Raw genomic sequence first — 15,372 nt, forward strand, 5'->3', positions numbered from 1 at the left:
CAACAAAGAACGCTTATTAACCGCTGCTCATGTGACGCTTGCTTGACGTTGACAGATATAGCGGGTTAAAATATTATTTTAGTGTTAGAAAAGTATCTTCAAAAGGGTGATAACTTAGCTCATTTGATACTTTCCAGTTAATTCTTTCAGAGAAGCAAGTTCTCTTTGGTCGTGGAATATTCAGGATCAATTATTCTAGTTATTAAAAGTTATTAAAAGCAGAGAAAGTTACATCTCCAAAACTCAGCAGTTTCTATGTCATTCTCAGGACAGATATCATGAAGGAGCATTTTTAAAACCCAGCGCATGCGTAACACCTGATGGTTTTCTCCTTCAGGTATTATTTTCTGTTGTCAGAGTTTGTATTCCATAAATCTAATGGGTAGAGACCTCATTAAAACAGGCTTAGTTCTACTGCAGATGGTCTTCATACAGTCTCTGACACAGTACTTACAGTTTGGTGCAGTTTTTGTCCGCAAGTGTTAACTGACGCTTATGGAAAGTACAAATTCATTGTTTTTCACAGCAGCTGCTGGGATGAGGTTATATTAGGTTTTTTCTTCCCTCTTTTGATTCATGCAGCGTGTTGATTTATACTGTACCTTATATCAGGTCCTGACAAAAAACTATGAAAGGCTTGGTTCTGCAGGTTCTTTTTTCTCCCTTTGGGGAAGGAAAGGACACCTAATCAGTTCTGTGTTGCACAGAAATATTAAAACACTTGTTGTTTTCTAAGATATCACCAGCTAAAACATTTTAAACTTTTGAAAGTAATTGGTTTTGTTAAACACATTTTCCTTGGTAAAACAAACCTTTAAAATGAGAATGGGAAAAATTGGGTTATTTTTGAAGGTAAGAAAGAATCTGATTGGACAGTGGTACCACACAAAAAAAAAAATTAAAACATATCTAAGCCAATGATAGGTTCCAGTCATTTGGTGGCTTTGAAATGAAATAATACTCAAAATTTCTACTCTGGGGAACACAGATTGGGGTTGAAGAGTTTTGTTTTGGAACCAAGGTTATGATTTTTATAACGGAATAAAGGAAATCCTTCATTTTAAGAAAAGAAAAGATATAAAGGCTCTCTCAATACTAAAGAGGACGGTCGGCTCAAACTCAAGTCTCCTTGTTTGATTTCTTAGGGTTTAAAGATTAAAAGAATACATAGGAGTACAAAGGTACACAAGGTAATTTCAGATTACTAAGAGATAAAATATTGGAACATTTATCCGCATTTGGATTATTAAAGAAGGGTTCTAGTAATAATTTTCTCCCCAACTCTCAAAATTTAAATAGCCAAATTAAGGAAAATTATATGTGTCCTCCCTTTGAAACGCTATGTGGAAAAAAGTCCAGTTTGGAGTCAAGTTTATTATCTTAATTTCTGATTAAGTCAAACACTGCAGTTTTTGTTTTGTTTGGGTATAGCATAAAAATGTCAACGCCGTCTTAAAATACTTCTTTGCATTTAACCTGAGCAGGGAAATTCTTGAATGCAGCTGCGATCAAATTGAGCAAAACAAAAAGAGAACTATAACAATAACTCTCAGGATTGTAGTTATTATTATAAAGTTACAGTACAAAGAATTGGCAAAAGGTTTCAGCATCAGTGAATTTGGATTCATTTAAGAGAAAACTGTTGCTGTGCTTCTAAATACTTTGAGATCTCTTTGGACTATGTGCATTCATCTTAAAAAGGATCCTGAAAATTGTAATAACAAGATTGATCAATTACAGCATTAAAAAATATGGCTGAGAAAACATATTTTAAAAAGAGATTGTTAAAAATGTATTTTAATTCTTGAAGCTTCAAATTTGGCCATTTGTCTGTCTTGGATGTTTTGTCTTTGTTTTGATGGAATGAATGTTTGTTTATATGTTGCATGAAACAATAATCCATGTTTAGAATAATGTTTCTAAATCCCAGATTGATTAAAACTTTGAGTTTTCAGGAGAGTTAAGAAGCAGCTTGTTTCTGAGGTAGGTGCATGTTAACAGTTTTGTAGTTTAAGTTACACTAATGTGGGATGAGATGAAGAAACTGTGGTTCCGCCCATAGGCTGTCAATCATAGGTTAGTTCTGCCTGACTCCGCCCACCTACCAGGTTGGTTCATGCCTTTGTTGTCATGGTAACGCTCAGCACCTCCCTTCCTGAGTTTTAACATTGTTTAAGAGACAATAGAATCAAAAGGCTTGTAGTGATTGCTGCCTTATAAACATGTTTTTTGTATAATAATTAAGGATGTAGCATGACTTTTAGATTTATGTGTTTTACTATAAAAAGGTTAATGAAATAGTTTAAACTAGTTTGAAGAATTAGTTTTGCATACAGAATCATTGGTGATTTATTAGATTGAAAGTTTCCCTGGTGCCATTAAGCTAACTGACAGTTCAAGATATGCCAAAAGTAAGTAATATATTTTTGATAAAGAATCAGTTATGATTTCATACTTGACAGGAATTATTTATTAGATTAAATTTATAGGGTTTATACATCTGAATTACATTAGATGTCCATTAATCTAATACACATCTTCATACAAGACAAATCAGGATGATATGTGACTTATTTCTAAGTGAAATATTGATGAACTGTACAACAACTGAAGTTTGTGTTTTGTTGTTAATGGAACTGAATTGCAGTTAAAAACATCTGGATTTTCTTTATGTTGCTTTCATTAAATTCATAGTGACACAGTTATGTCAGAATTAATTTCTTTGGTTCTATGTAATGTGATCTTGGTTACTAGAACATTTTTGTACAAACGTTTTGATGGATTGTCGCAGGGGTTGGACCCTGCGTGGAAGAGGGGAATGTCAGAATAAAGTAACATGGGGATATTGCCAAGATAATTTTTTTCCACATCTTTGTGTGAAGATAGGATGTTGTTTTACTGTCAAAAACTGTCCACTGTGTTTTCTCAAGTTTCACAGACGGTGAAGGCTGCATTACCAGAAACAGCCACTTCAACCCTCCAGTCCTTTATTTCTGGCGACTGGATTCTGGTCAGAGAATCTAGGAGAAAACACTGGAAGTCCAGGCGCTAGAATGGCCCATATCAGATCCTACTAGACACCCAGGAAAGCTGCAGGAAAGCTCCAGCTCCTCCAGCTTCATCTGGCTTCCAGGACACAAGTCATCTTACAACTGGATCATCCACGGCCCGAAAGGTGTGAGGACAGCGGACCACCACAAGATAAAGAACTGTAAGCTGATCACTGGCGAGTGATTGAAGAGGTGGTTGAAGAACACTGTTCTTACAAGGGCACAATCTCTTGGGCAGTGCAACGTTATTACAGAATCTACTTAAGGCCATCGCATTGCTTGAAAGTTAGAAATCATAAGGTCATTTGCCTCACTGCACACACACCACAGTGAGACACACATTAGGAAAACATACAGGGAAGACCTCTACACATTGCACATAACCTTTCTCTGGATGATGGACTGGCGATGTCTGCAACAGAGAGACAGTCAAACATGCGCCATGATGCTTATTCTCCTTAATTTCTTAACATTTGGTGGCTACTAGGCCCTCCTTTGCCTGGACAGCGAGGGTCAGCCAAATTCTTTTCTCCCACTTTGACAGCGAAACTGACTCTGAGGAGGAAATCTCGGATGCTTTTATCTAACTTTCATGTTTATTGCTTGATATCTATCATTATGGTATTATTACAAATTTGAAATGTGTTCATTTCCACCGTTGTTTAGTTGGACTATGGAAGCCTAACTTCCAGCAGGTTAGAGTTCCTGTTTCTAAACAGACAGGTCCTTCTCAAAATATTAGCATATTGTGATAAAGTTCATTATTTTCCATAATGTAATGATGAAAATTTAACATTCATATATTTTAGATTCATTGCACACTAACTGAAATATTTCAGGTCTTTTATTGTCTTAATACGGATGATTTTGGCATACAGCTCATGAAAACCCAAAATTCCTATCTCACAAAATTAGCATATTTCATCCGACCAATAAAAGAAAAGTGTTTTTAATACAAAAAACGTCAACCTTCAAATAATCATGTACAGTTATGCACTCAATACTTGGTCGGGAATCCTTTGGCAGAAATGACTGCTTCAATGCGGCGTGGCATGGAGGCAATCAGCCTGTGGCACTGCTGAGGTCTTATGGAGGCCCAGGATGCTTCGATAGCGGCCTTTAGCTCATCCAGAGTGTTGGGTCTTGAGTCTCTCAACGTTCTCTTCACAATATCCCACAGATTCTCTATGGGGTTCAGGTCAGGAGAGTTGGCAGGCCAATTGAGCACAGTGATACCATGGTCAGTAAACCATTTACCAGTGGTTTTGGCACTGTGAGCAGGTGCCAGGTCGTGCTGAAAAATGAAATCTTCATCTCCATAAAGCTTTTCAGCAGATGGAAGCATGAAGTGCTCCAAAATCTCCTGATAGCTAGCTGCATTGACCCTGCCCTTGATAAAACACAGTGGACCAACACCAGCAGCTGACACGGCACCCCAGACCATCACTGACTGTGGGTACTTGACACTGGACTTCTGGCATTTTGGCATTTCCTTCTCCCCAGTCTTCCTCCAGACTCTGGCACCTTGATTTCCGAATGACATGCAGAATTTGCTTTCATCCGAAAAAAGTACTTTGGACCACTGAGCAACAGTCCAGTGCTGCTTCTCTGTAGCCCAGGTCAGGCGCTTCTGCCGCTGTTTCTGGTTCAAAAGTGGCTTGACCTGGGGAATGCGTCACCTGTAGCCCATTTCCTGCACACGCCTGTGCACGGTGGCTCTGGATGTTTCTACTCCAGACTCAGTCCACTGCTTCCGCAGGTCCCCCAAGGTCTGGAATCGGCCCTTCTCCACAATCTTCCTCAGGGTCTGGTCACCTCTTCTCGTTGTGCAGCGTTTTCTGCCACACTTTTTCCTTCCAACAGACTTCCCACTGAGGTGCCTTGATACAGCACTCTGGGAACAGCCTATTCATTCAGAAATGTCTTTCTGTGTCTTACCCTCTTGCTTGAGGGTGTCAATAGTGGCCTTCTGGACAGCAGTCAGGTCGGCAGTCTTACCCATGATTGGGGTTTTGAGTGATGAACCAGGCTGGGAGTTTTAAAGGCCTCAGGAATCTTTTGCAGGTGTTTAGAGTTAACTCGTTGATTCAGATGATTAGGTTCATAGCTCGTTTAGAGACCCTTTTAATGATATGCTAATTTTGTGAGATAGGAATTTTGGGTTTTCATGAGCTGTATGCCAAAATCATCCGTATTAAGACAATAAAATACCTGAAATATTTCAGTTAGTGTGCAATGAATCTAAAATATATGAATGTTACATTTTCATCATGACATTATGGAAAATAATGAATTCATCACAATATGCTAATATTTTGAGAAGGACCTGTATTTCTAGAGGAGCTTCCTACGAACGCCCACCTGTACCAGACTGATAACCTGGCAGCTTGAAGCGCAGAAGCCACTCAGGAGAGGAAGCAGGATTTTTGAATTTTGTTTATAATTAGTTTTCTTTGGAAAAAACTGTTTGTTTTCTGTACCAGAAGAAAGGACATTCCACTTCAAGGTTACGATGCAGTTATATGGAAGATGTTCTGTTCTGATGATGATGATTGGTATTGCAAGTATTTTTATTACCCCTGACCCGAGGACGGTTTAGGGTCGTAAAGCACAAACTTTTTTAAGTTGAGATAACACCCACATACTCTTTAAATACTGTGTGTAAATGTTGACACCACACTGAACCCAAAGCAGATGACTATGCTGACACAGAAAAGGTTTATTTTACCGAGCTACAAAATAAAGACCACTACTCCTATGATGACATGTTGTAAATGAAATGACGCCTGAGTGTACTCATAATTGTACCTCATAAATTGACTTTATAGCAGAAAATCGAAAGAAGTTGCTATTTAATTGAAATGAGACAAAGTACACTGATGACATGAACAAGGCTTGTTTTAATTCTTTTATTTTTATTACATTTTGTTTTCTTTGATTTGTTATATTGTTTTATTATTATTGTACTCTACCATGCCCCTTAGGGGGAGGGGCGTGTGAGTATTTTTCCCACAATATAATCTGCTTCCCGTCCGTGGGTTTGTGCTCACACAGAGTGTTTTCTTTTATATGTATCTAAACATGACTTTCTTCATGATAAAAAAGGGGGGACTGTTAGGGTTTGAAAACTTTTGTATTGTTTATCACTCATGTCTGCTCTAAGTGTCTTTCCCTCCTTACATGTCACAGGAAAGGGAGATGGGGAGAGGAATGAGTTATGCTTTTACCAGCAACATGTAGGGACTGGTACCAAGTCCTCACTCCCTCTCTGTTTAAAATCAAGACACATGAACCCTAACCTTTCTGACCCCACACACACACACACACACACCCTGAATGTTTGTTGAACTGTGTGTGAACCAGCATGTATAAATAAAGAGAGAAGGGTGCCAACACTTTGTAGTCTGTACTGCAGAGCTACCCTTGCAAGTAAATTGACTGTATCGTTCTTGCCTCTGAGTTGACTAAATAATACCTAACAGTGAAACATACTGCAAACCGAATAAAAAACAAAACATAAAGCAAAAATGTAGATGTTTATGTCAATGGTACTTTATGGATTTTTAAACTGCTTTACTTTTCTATCAGATAGTTACTTTGACTGGAAACTCTTTATATCTTAGCTCATGTCTTGTCTAAATTTACCCTCAAAAAAGAGTTTGAAAGTCAGGCTTGGTTAGCCAGATGACAACCCAAATAACTTTTAATCATGTTTACACATCAATAGATGTCTGCTTGTTCATTGGCACCTGATTCTGTCACATCAGGGAGCAAATGTGAAAAAAAGGTACCTGACCCCAAACCCCTGTCCCTTCAACCATCAAACTGGCAAGAAAGTTCCCACATTAACCTTGGTGAAAACTTTTTTTATTTTCTGTTTTAGATTGGTTTTTCACTGTATTACTTCTATACTGACTTAAAATGCATATTTAAAGAGTTCGCAGCTAGATTTTTTTTGAAAGTTGTTGCTGTTTATAGGAGGGGTGAGGAGCAACAGAAAGCTGCACGACACCTGGTGTAATCTGGTCACAGGTCTGCAGCTCCACCCACATAGTGCAATGTCCTGTAAAGATATTCTACTTTGATTTACAGTACATTAGAGGGATGCATCACTATTATAACACTCAAAATAGAGTGATTTACTTTCTGTTGATTTTACCTTTCTGTCAATGTCTATGGAAACTGTCTTACTAAAGAGATCCTTCTGAAATGAAGAGACTTTTATTTCCAAATCTGACTGTGGCATACATATGAGATGAACTATTTCAAACTAATTCAGAGGGATAGGAGAATGGCGCTAAAATTTAGCAATTATTTACAATATGTATTTTTGGCTTTGTAGTTGAAGGAGTGTAACTAGGATTTATGAAGACTTTCTAAATTTGTCAGATGCAGAGATTGTTTAGATTTTTTTGGGTGAAAAAGTGGGGAAGCAAAAACATGAGCTTGTTCACCCACTTTTAAGGCCCTGCCCCCAGGGCCGTGTTGCTGCACAGGCATCATAGGCAATTGCCTGGGGCGGCAGCCGTGGAAATGGCGCTGAAAGAAATTATGTTTTTAAAATAAAATGGTTTTTAAAAAAAATATTAATTACGCTTTTTTTTTTTCTGTGATGATACATCATCCTAAACCATTCTATAACGACAGACTCATGTTCTAAAATTCCAAAGAAGTCTGTAAACTAAACTTAGATTAATAACCAAGAGGCCAATTTATTATTTACCATGTTTCGGTACCTAAATGCATCATTGTTGCACAGAGGGAATGGAAGAGTGGGCAATTTTCCATGGTGGACATGAACACAGCATTGCACGCACCATAGTGTGATGACGTCAGAAGCCGCTGCTACAGTAAACAAAGCAAGCATGGCTGATAGAAAGCGCTGAAGAGGAGGGCTTCACTTTTCAAAATGCGATGCAGATATTTGTGACGCAAAGTGCAAGGCCAGCGGCGGGAATACTTCTAATCTGAAGAAGCATCTGGTTAAGCGCAAGATTTTTCGCAAGGCTGAAGAGTGCACAATTTTCAGCAACCTCAGATCCATGGCTCCAACTCCTGCATTGGGCACCGTTACCATCCGTTAACTAATCGTTGTCTGCAGCCAGCAACATGGGTGAGGCAGCCGCATCATCATCATCATCATCATCTTCATCTTCTCCAGGTTAATAAGCCTAGTGTTTAAGATGATGTTAGCATGGTACAGAAAATAGGTACCGACACCAATTCCGCAACTAAGTACCCAGGAATCGGTTCCTGGGTACCGAGGGGACAGGATGGGGGGCTCTCTGTCCATCTGTCCGTCCATCCCATCTATGGCAGCAAAAAAGCACAAAACGTCCATGTCTGTTCCAATACTCACACTTCCATCTTTGTCTCCCTCAATTGCGCCTTGATGGGTTCAAGTGTGTAGTGTGCCCCCATTCTCCACAATGGTCTTTCGCACCGCTCCCTTTGTGCCCTTGATCCACACTTTGGCTAAGCGTGCATTTCTTCTCCTCAAAACTGCTTGTTGTAATTTTATATTTTTATAGCAGCAAGACAGTTATGTCACAGTTATGGCGCAGAGGTGCAAGTCGATGATGTAACCCCTACTGTCCCAATTCTCCAATTTTGCACACTTGTAACCTGCACACTTCACCCCAATGTGCACCTTTACTAAGTACACACTTCATAGAGGGATGTAGGTGTATTGTGGGTATTGGGACGGGGCCTTGAAATGGGCTGGGGGGCTGGGTGGGTCCACTTGCTCTGTTGTTCAGGCATGTATCTCCATGTGGACAGCTTTTCACCTTTGACTTCTTAACCATATGCACTCCTTGTTTATATGGAGATTTGACCTATAAATAAAATTTTGCTCAGGTCAGTATACATCTTGGTGACCTTTGTTCCTCAACTGTTTCTTGTTTGGGTGAGCTCTGCCTTTTCAGTTTGATTTAATTTTGTTTTGAACTGATCCTATTGGATTTTTGTGTTGGATCTGCAGCTCGTATGTTTTGTATTAAATTATGCTGTCATCCTCATACATCAGTCTTCCATATGTCGCTCTTAGTTATTAAAACTGTGCTGTCTCCAGTGTTTTACATTGTCACATATGCCGTTGTGCTGTGCAGGTGCTGTTCTGAAATGAGGACCTGATTGTGTTTTGCACAGAGCACAATGCTGGTAATCACAGCTTTCAACCAAAGTAAAGCTTATGCAATACTTGGTTCTCCATCTGCAGAGTGTATGTGTACAATAAATAGGTGTCAAACACAATGCATCTGACAACCATTTGTTTATATCCAAGAATCAAGTTAAATTAGGCGACCGTGTTTGGCCTATTGCCATAAATATGTTACTTTAGCAACATACAGACACTGCATTCACAACAGCTTTAGATCCAACAGTTCATTCTTTTTAGACATAACCTAGCTAGTAACTGTTAATTGTTAATTATCAGTTGCTTCTTTCAAAACAAATCAATCAATGGTTGAGGTAATATGGAAAAATTGTACAAAAGAGCAGGAAAATGACAAATGAGGGCAAAAGAAATTCCTGCAACGCATACATAAATGAAGTAACATTTTGCTAGCTCTTTTAAGGACTTACACTGAAATGACAGTTTGCTTTCTTGTGTCTCTATGGTTGTGATCTGCCTGTTTTTACCCTATTCTTCCTCCGTACTGCTATGCTGTTCGTCCTCCAAAATCCAGTGAACCCTTCGACATAACATCACTGTTGTAATTATGATTATTGATTAATTAATATTTATCAATACTTATAATTAAAAATCATAATTTGACTAAATTAATTTCTTAACCAAAAATCCTCATTTATGAATCGAGACCAGAGATGTCTTCTGGTGTTGTAATTGTGGCTCAACGCCTTTGATAATTATAACGTTAAATACCAAGTAATAATTAATAACTATTACCAGAGATGTCACTGTTTAATCGACCGTTTCTGCTGAAACGTGTGGAACTTTAACCTTATTTTGACTGACGAATCACTCTTGCACAAAATAAACACCCACGACTTCTCTTTATCTATGTGAACATTTATTAAATTGATCAGCCTGATACACTCGCTCCTCCGATTCAATGATCTTCACCTACTCAAACATGCAAAGTTCTACACAAAAAGGTGTAAAATATCTAACTAAACAAAATAAAGCAAAACAGCAGTATGGGATCAAACCAGCAGTTATGGCAAAAATGATAATATGACAAAGGGATGTGGTGGTGAGTGGAGGTTGGGAGCGGAGCTCAAACTGTAACTCGGTTATACTCAGTCATAAAACATCCCCCAACTCTGGGCGGGGTTGATCACACAAAGAGTTATAAAACTTTTGGCGGCAAGCTAGTAAGCAGTAAAGTTGAAGACAAAGAAAATGGTGAATTTCCCCATGAGGTTATTATAACAGTCCGGTTCCACAGCGCACCTGCGCTTGCTCTCAGGTGTTAAATAACTCCGCAAAGCACACACAAAGATGGGTAGCACAGCGGCTTCCAGACATCCAACACATCACATCAAAGTTTCAATAAAAGGTTGCATGCAGATATAATTCCGAACACATTAGATTAAATGGCGAATCTAATCGCACTAAAAATCCTACTCTACCCTGCCCACGCTATTCCTAATAAAGAAAAAAATAAATAAATAAAAGGATGAGTTTTACTTTGTGGAAGTCTTCATTCTGAGCAGCGAGTGAAGAAAAAAAAGGGTTGAAGAGCACCTGTGCGTCCGCAGTTAAACTCCAAGAAAGTGGTCAATATCCGTCCTTTGGCCTCCTTGGCAAAAAGGAAAAATATGATCTGATCATCAGCAGTCGACTAGAACCAAGCAAGGAGGGAAAGTTGCGTCTCCTTGAAACTCCGTGGTTTTGCTTATGTGTTAAACTCACGTCTTCGATTGGCAAAGTGAAATTTTTGGCCTTCTCATTCCAGAAACCTCTTTTGTGAATTTTTTGTTGGCAAACGAAGGAGAATAAAGGAAGACTCCCCGTGGGACCTCTTCTTCTCCAGAGAGAGATGCTTCAGTTGTGTGGTAACCGTGTCAAGGTCTCCAGCTGAAGGCGTTCTTTAAAGGGGGTCACCTTTCTTTATAATCTCCTGTGACGTCAGACTTGGTACGCCGCCGTCATATCAGCCGCAGTGGCCGACGGGATTTGTAGTAACGGACTGTCCTGCATACAAAATGGCCGATGAGGTTGGAAAGGCATAGTGGCATCCAGCAACGTGCAAATGGTCCAATATTCAGCAGACAAGTGGTCCAAAAACTCATGGTCCCTCTCCAGCTTTTATTACAGTCAGTTCCCCCTTCCCACCATCCCAATAACTCAGGGTGATGAACACTACAAGGATTTCTTGGCTCAAGAGCCGAGAGGAAGAGTGGGAGAGGAAGAGTAGGGAAGAGATATGAATGCCAGGAAGCAAGCGTTTGGTTGATGCATCAGCAGATTTATAAGAAAGATTTTTTTTGTTTTAGTTTTTAAAAGGGTATCTGAAGTTATGTTTAGTTGTTCTGGTTTTGGTAATGTTATCTTAGTTTCATGGTTCTTTACTCCTGTTTTTTTTCTGTCTCTGCTTTAATTTCTTGAGATGATTACTTCAGTCCTACCTTCTGCTTTTTACATTCTCTTAACTCTTGTTAACCATTACCGCACCTGTGCTGTGTTTGTCATTTACATTTATTTAAGAAATATTCTCCAGTGGATAATATTTTAAAATAATTTTGTCTGGTCCTGTTTAGTTGTGCTGTCACCTTATGTCTTTTTTGTACTGTATAACCCAAAGCACTATGTCCTCTTGTTTCCAAGACACCACAGAACATTTTTTCTCATTTAGAAAACAGTTATTTCCAAATAACAGTAAAGGGGCAAAGTGCTGCAAGAGACAGAAATGGAGCAAGGATGTTAGCCCCGAGACATTTTGAAGTTCTAGCTTTCAGCCTAAATAGTTTTGCTAGACAATTTTGAACGTACCCCTGGTAAAGATGTCTGGAAAATTGAGAATACTACCATCCCCACCAGAACAGTAAGATGCTTCCCCAGTAACAAACCCTGGATCACCAGTGACCTGCAGGACCTGCTTAAAAAGAACAAAAGAGCCTTCAGAGAGCGAGACAGGGAATTATTGAGGAGTATACAGAAGCAACTTAAAATTAAGATAAGAGACAGCAAAGAGGTGTACAAGAAGAAGCTGAAGAGAAGCTCCAGCAAACAAGTCATATCAGAGATATGTGGACAGGAAAGAAGATCACAGGCTTCAAGCAGAAAGAAGATTGGACTGATGGATGTCTGGACAGAGCCAATGAACTGAACACATTCTTCAGTAGGTTCAGTTCAGAAACAAGCTCAGCATCCTCCTCTCCTGCTCACAGCCAAACAGACATCCCGCCCTCATTTGACCCACAGCTGTCCAGTAACACCTCAAATGTTTTATCTTCCACGTCAGCCATGGACCCTTTTGCTTCTACATGTTTGTCTTCAACCAAATCAGAAGATGCTGATACTCTCTTTTCCTCCCCCTTCCACCTGTGTGTCTCAGGAAGTCAGTTGGAGGGTCAACTGGAGAGACTGAACAGCAACAAGGCTGCGGGTCCAGATGGTGTCAGCCCTAGAGTCCTGAAGGCCTGTGCAGAGCAGCTCTGTGGGATTCAGCAGCACCTCTTTAACATTAGCATGGCCCAGAAGAAGGTTACAGTGTTGTGGAAAGAATCATCTCATCTCGAACATGAATAAAAAAAATTAGATGATTGTAGATTTTAGGAGAAACAGAAATAAGTCAAAAACTATTTCCATCATGGAGGAAGAAGAGGAGGAGGTGGAGGAGTATAAATGCCTTGGTGTTCACCTGGACAACAGACTGGAGTGGAGATGCAATTGTGAAGCCATCTACAAGAAGGGACAGAGCAGATTGTACTTCTTGAGCTTCTTGAACTTTCAGAGCCAGGGACTAACATTTTGCAATGAAGGATTCTTCATAAAATGAAGAACATTATAGAGAACCCTGATCATCCTCTTCATGAGACTGTTGTACAACAACAGTGTCTTCCGGCTTCATCAGATCTGCTGTAAGACAGACTGCTACAGGAAATCCTTTCTGCCCACACCATCAGCATCTACAATGGCTCTTTGAGGAAACCTGTATAATATGAGCAACAAAAGAACCAAAAGAAAATCCAGACATATAAAACCATGCACAGCAGCAATCAGTTTCCCCTTTATAAATCCTAGCTGCACCTCAATGTTTGTGTACAAGATTCTGCCTCATGTTCTGCCCTCTACATGCCCACATTCAACCATAAATGGTTAATGCAAAGCACTTCATGAATGTCAATTTGTCTTTAAATAAGCCAGTTGATCAATGTTATTTTATGGTTAACAATGGTAACCAAGGAGCAAAGAGCGAAGAAATACAATTTCTCCGATGCGGAAACTCGATTTGACACCATCTGAGAAATGGATGGCCTCCATACTAGGAAAGACAAGCTTTTGTGGCATCGTCAGAGTAGGAGGGAGACGCTGATTTGTCTGAGACCTCAGATGCCAGGCAAAGCACTGTTTAATTTGTATTAAATTGGTAAATCAGAGGTACAGACACAGTAGGCTAATGTCTCTATGTCCTCAGGTCCTCTTGAGTTGGCAGGAAAGTTACGAGTGACAAGAGTCCGAGCAATGTGGCAACCGGCACCGAGGTCCCCAGCAACAGTGTGCCCCATGCACAAGGTGCTTCTGGAGGACGTGTTCAGTCAAATGCTGTTCTGCAAAATCAGAGAGAAACAACTGATGTATTGAAAGAAATTAGAACAGTACTGAGTAACTTGTAAAATGTGAACATTATTGTTGTCCTTAATGTCGCATGACATCCTCACGCACATATTCCTTGGACACTTCCACACACTGCCACCAGCATCTTAGAAGGCCAACGGAACACAGGTATGGGCAGTAGTAAAGCGCACCTGCTCTGCGCTCTGGGGCTGAGGAAAGGGGGTTAGGAGCCAGCGCCTCAAGAGGTAACCACTGTCCCCTGCAGGTTTTAGCGGAAGATTGCATCATTAAATCAGGCCCAAATGGTTAGAATTTCCAAAATAAGTTCTTGGATGTGCCAAAATGTTTTTCAGCTGAATCAAAACAAAACTGAAGTAATAATTCTTGGACTAAAGGAAGAGCGTTTAAAAGTTAGCACACATGGAGTTCACCTGTGGGGGTGTTCCCCTGTGGGGGAAGGGATTCGTGGCGTTTGGGTTCGGGGGCATGTGTTCGATATCGGTGTCCTTGTTGGGGGTGGCCCTGTGGGGAGGTTCCTGTTGGGGTTCACGGGGTTGGAGGCTCATGGGGTTGGGATCGGAGCTCATTGGGGGGTCGGGACTGCTCCGTCCTGGGGCGGCTCTGGTTGGCGGGCTGGCTTGGGCCATGTGGACCCCTCTTTTGTACATAGCCCCTCTCCGGAGGTGGATGGGTATGGCGTCACATTCCTGCCAAAAATCAAAGGAGTGTATTAAGCAATCACAACAGCGCATCTTTTAATCGAGAGAGCGCATAGCTCTGTTCGCGGGCGTACACCTTTATTCGGAAGTGTCTGAACACAGCACTGCGAGCAGTAAAAAATGCCCCCTGCAACCATCTGTTCGCTCTCTGAGAAAAATTACGCTCTCTCGCTCTGTTTAGTGGGCGTATTTGTCAGTTGGGGGCAGAAACTCTTCTGATTGGCCGGATTTTCACCTCATATCCGGTCGCAGCCCGCACAGGACATTGCCTTATAGGAGAAGAAGAAGAGCAGGGAACGTGACGTGGATTCAAAGCGTTGAAGAAAACGAGGAATAAATAAGAAGGTAAGGAAAGGAAAAGTTGGTTGATTGCAACACTTTTTTACCGGTGACATTTATTTTATTTATATTTTTTAAGGGTGTCCTCTAAGGATGCTTATTTTTCTTTTTCTATGTGTTTTCTAAAGGTTTTAAATATCTGACTGTATCCTATGTGGCATTCTGAGTCGGATGTCTCAACTAAATTTTATTATGGTCTCATAATGCAATCGGTTAGCTGTGGATATGTTAAATTAATTAGCCTGAGACAATTTCTAATTGTAGAAGTCAAAATCTCAACACTAACAGTATGTCGCTACATGCATGCTCAGTATGAGGGATTGCTGTAAAGTCAACGCCAGTGACTGTCCACTGTCTCTACATGCTCATCCAGGAGGAGGGAATGCTGCAACTCACTGACTGGATGCAATCTGCTGGGATTCCTTAGATAGAAAAACCTTTTATCCAAATTGAATAAATAACTAACTCTGACTGCACTGTTCAATGGTTAGGATTAATTGGAATGTATGTACCT

General features: G+C 40.2%; 1 long non-coding RNA gene across 1 annotated transcript; it reads right to left on the reverse strand.

Moving 5' to 3' along the window:
- Positions 1–13,564: 13,564 nt before the first annotated feature.
- LOC124864103 lies at positions 13,565–14,365 on the reverse strand. The gene is made up of 3 exons (XR_007037260.1): positions 14,232–14,365; positions 13,909–14,059; positions 13,565–13,793 (listed from the first exon to the last, which is right to left on the reverse strand). It is a non-coding gene; the product is annotated as an uncharacterized LOC124864103 (long non-coding RNA).
- Between the last annotated feature and the right edge of the window lie 1,007 nt (positions 14,366–15,372).

The sequence above is a fragment of the Girardinichthys multiradiatus genome, chromosome Y (assembly GCF_021462225.1).
Source record: "Girardinichthys multiradiatus isolate DD_20200921_A chromosome Y, DD_fGirMul_XY1, whole genome shotgun sequence".
Lineage (NCBI taxonomy): Eukaryota > Metazoa > Chordata > Actinopteri > Cyprinodontiformes > Goodeidae > Girardinichthys > Girardinichthys multiradiatus.